Source organism: Corvus brachyrhynchos, unplaced genomic scaffold, assembly GCF_000691975.1.
Source record: "Corvus brachyrhynchos isolate BGI_N302 unplaced genomic scaffold, ASM69197v1 scaffold266, whole genome shotgun sequence".
NCBI classification, from domain to species: domain Eukaryota; kingdom Metazoa; phylum Chordata; class Aves; order Passeriformes; family Corvidae; genus Corvus; species Corvus brachyrhynchos.
In genome coordinates, this window is record NW_008238633.1 from 30,749 (window position 1) to 34,513 (window position 3,765).

Genomic DNA, 3,765 nt, shown 5'->3' on the forward strand with positions numbered 1-3,765 from the left:
CCAACAGTCATCTTAGGGGAGACGATGGGGACAAGTGATCACCTCACAGGACTGCAGAGACAAAAGTCCCCTTGTCTCTTCCCTCCCTGGCTGCCCCGTGACTGTGCTTTGCCATCCTGACAGCCAAACACTCTCCTTTGGGTCTAGGACGAGTGGGAGGGATGCGGACTTTGTGGTATAGGCGGACATCCCCTGTGTCATGCCGCTGGGGAAGTTGGGGCCATTTCTGGGCCTACCAGGCCACCGCAGCAGCCCGACTTCTCTCTGGGACAGCTCCGTGGAAGGGAAAAGATTCAGTATTTGGATGCTACCGAGGTGCACCCCTCAGACTTCCCCTTGGCTGTGGTTTTGGTTCTGCCTTCCCCCCCAGTGCAGGCACCACCCAAAAAAGGGGAAGAGAAACTGCATGCTGAGGAGAGGAGTCGGGGAGAAGCAGTCGATCAAGGACATTGTGGGGGAGAGGCTGACTCTGGTCACCCCATTGTCCCTCCAGCACAGGACACTGGTGCCAGTGGGGACAGAGCAGGGGGATAGCTCCCACCATTTCTGTTCCCATGCACAGGGGACTCTTGGGGAGGCGGACCGGATTCCACACCAAAGCTGCTGGGAAGGAAAGGGGAGTTGCCAGGCCCATCCCCAGGTGTTTAGAGCAGAGTTGGGGCTCCCCAGCAGTGTCCTACAGCTCGGGACTAAGTGGAACAGCTTGTCACCTCCTCCTTGGGAGCCCCATCCCCAGAATTAGGCAAGTGATGCAGGAGTAGCCTGAGCTGGAGGTGCCAGGAATGGGAAAGGGGGTGACCCAAAGTATCCCTTCTCCCTATGTGGGGGCTGAGAGGACAGCAACCATCTTTCTCCAGTCAGGTCTGAAATCCAAAAGCCATTGTCACCTGCATTGGAGCTGATGCATCCCACAAGAACAGGGATAGGACAATGTAAAATTTGTGGGGAGGGGGAGTCAGGAGAACCCAGCTTAGATCCTTGAAAATCTTTTTTCCTAGTGCTTGTTCCTGGGCCTCTCTTCCCCTGCCTTCTCCTTCTGGCTAGGCTTTTCCCAGCCCCAGCCTGTCACGGCACTTCATGCTCAAGACCTTATTCCATCTTTTGTCCCTCCCACACGTCCCCAGCCTTCAGCTTGGGACCTCTGGGCCCCTCCCTGACACATTCATTCTCCTATTGGTGGAGAGCCACTGCAGTGACGGCTGGGCTGGGTTGAAGCTTGGGATCCCACAGGTTCTTCCTCCTCCCACGGTCACTGCTGCTGCTTTTTCAGCCTTGCCGCGTGCACCATGCAGCCCCCTCACCTCCTCCTCTTCCTCTTTCTCCCGATCTTCCTCCCTGGGATGTGGGCAGACCCAGAGGGTAAGTGGGAGCTCTGGCTCACCTCAACTGCTTTCACCCCCCCCTCAACACCCTGTCAGAGGACCCCACAAATTCTCCTCAGGGGAGGCATGGCCAGGCCACTGTGCCGTATGGGGGGGACAGATGATCCCCAGCATTGGAGGGCCACCTCCTACTGTGCACCACCCGAACATGTTTGTCCTTGCCCACCCTCTCTCTTCCTGCCTCCAGCTCAAGACTTCTGCCCCACCAGCTCCAACACAGGGCCTTGGATCACAAGCAGATGAGACAAGAGTGGTCCCCAGCCGGGCCTTGGGTGTTGAGTTTCCCCCCAAGATGTCCTCCCCCCGCAGGGAGCCCATGGGTGCCAGGCAGGTCTCAGCTCCACGTGGTGCTGAGGGCCCCTTCCGGCAGCCCCTCGTTCGTTAGGGAGCTGCACCTGCAAGAGGCTGTTTTGGGCACTGCTGTCACACAGAGTGTTTTACCACAACCCCGTGAGACCTTATGCTTCCAGGGCAGGCAGCATCAGACACGGAAACGCCGGATTGATCTCTGGGCTGATGTCCTGGCTCTATCAGGGAGCCCCAAACCTGGACAAGATACCCTTTCCTTCCAACCATCCTCTATATCCTCTGCACTATGTGCAGGTCTTTGGCAGATACAGGTCCTGGCACAGGTGCTTGTCCTGGGGGGAAACATCACCCCAAATGAGCAGCGAGGTGCCCCTTCATCTGCTCTGCACAGTCAGAGAGCAGCACTGGCCAGGAGGGAGGCATGGAGGGGAGGGGACAAAATGCCTAAAATCCTCTGCAGGAAACAACCACTTTGTTGAAAGTAAAATAGAGAAGGAAAAAGAGCAGTGAAGTCAGAGGAAGTTCAGACAGGAAGGCGACCCTGAGCAGAATGAAAAGCTCATATGATCCTATGAAAATGATCATAGAAGTGCAGAATGATTTGGAGTGAAAAGGACCTTTAAAGGCTATTCAGTCCAACCCCTCTGCCATGGGCGCGGGCACCTTCCCTGCTCAGAGCCCCGAACAACCTGGCCTTGAATGTTTCCAGGGATGGGGCATCCACCATATGTCTGGGTAACATGTGCCAGTGTCTCACTACCCCTCGCACTAAAAAAGATCTTTCTTATTATCTAGTCTGAATCCCCTGTTCCGCCTCCAGCACCTCCACTTCCCCCGTTTTCCCTTTAGCACCTCCACACATCTCCTTCCTGCACCCTTTCCCATCTCCATCCTTTCTCCTAGCAGAGCCACAGGTTATCCAGTACCTCCTGACTAGCTTCTTTGCCAACATCAGCTCTGCTGAGGTGTCATGCGTGGCAGTCGTAGAGGACATACCCATCTTTGCACTGGATCCTGCCAACTGGAGCATCCACTTCTACTGGTCCTGGGCCAGCCAGGCTGCAACCGAGGGTGACGGGGAAAAGATATTGTCCCAGTATAGAGTCGCTCTGCGCAATATGATCCGATTTGTGCATGACACAGTTCAGCAGACCAAACAGCACTGTGAGTATGGGAACGAGCCCTGCCAGAGCCCTAGTCCTTCTCCCCAGGTTCCATCTGTGGCCTCCTCCCCATCAGGATGGCATTTGCACGGTGTCTCACAGGGTGCAACAGCTCCTGAAACACTGCAGCTGCTGGAACTGGCAGGAAGTTAATAGGGCAGCAGACCAAAAATACTCCTTGGGGCTTCTGCCATCTGGCACAGGGAACCCCTCTGCATGTCAGGGAGCTGCCGCCAAATTTACTGGAGCTGCAGGATTGACACAGCAAAGATCATGAAAGAGAAAACTGGGGGCAAGTATTTTGGGGAACAGAATTCTTTCTAAGCAAGCACTCCACACTGGTATCCACTCCATTCTTCCAAGGGGCCTGAGGGCTTGCAGGGTGTCCAGGGTCTCCTGAAGCATGGCCTTATGCCCTGCTGCCCATTGCACCCCGCTCTCCACTGCACCCCTGTATGTGCCCTCAGCCACATCCCACCTCATGCCTCCCACGTTTCACACGCTCATGAGACCTCTCCACTGGCTTTGCCCTTGGCAGACCCATTGGTGGTCCAGTTACGTGCAGGCTGTGCGCTGTACCCCAACAGGACAAGCCGGGGCTTCCTGGATATCGGCTGGGATGGCAGAGACCTCGTAGCTTTTGAGGTAGATAAACAGCGCTGGGAGGCCCGGCAGCCATTCCAGCTGGCAGAGCTGGTCAGCAAGAGCCTCAACAGGCAGAAGTCCGTCACAGTGCTCTTGGAGTACCTTCTCTCCATCAAGATCTGCCAGAGCAACGTCCTCTCCCTGAAGCGGTATGGGAGGGCAGCACTGGAGAGACAAGGTGAGACCACCCTGACCCTGCAACAGCCGCCCCAAAGCCCCCCACACAACGAAGCTTGCCCCACCCCTTTGCTCTCATTCCGCAGAGC

At 56.2% G+C, this 3,765-nt stretch overlaps 1 protein-coding gene across 1 annotated transcript in view; it reads left to right on the forward strand.

The window, feature by feature from the left end:
* LOC103617687 (T-cell surface glycoprotein CD1b-3) overlaps positions 1 to 3,765 on the forward strand; it is a 9,542-nt gene that overhangs the window by 4,969 nt on the left and 808 nt on the right. The gene's annotated exons all lie outside the window — the stretch shown is intronic.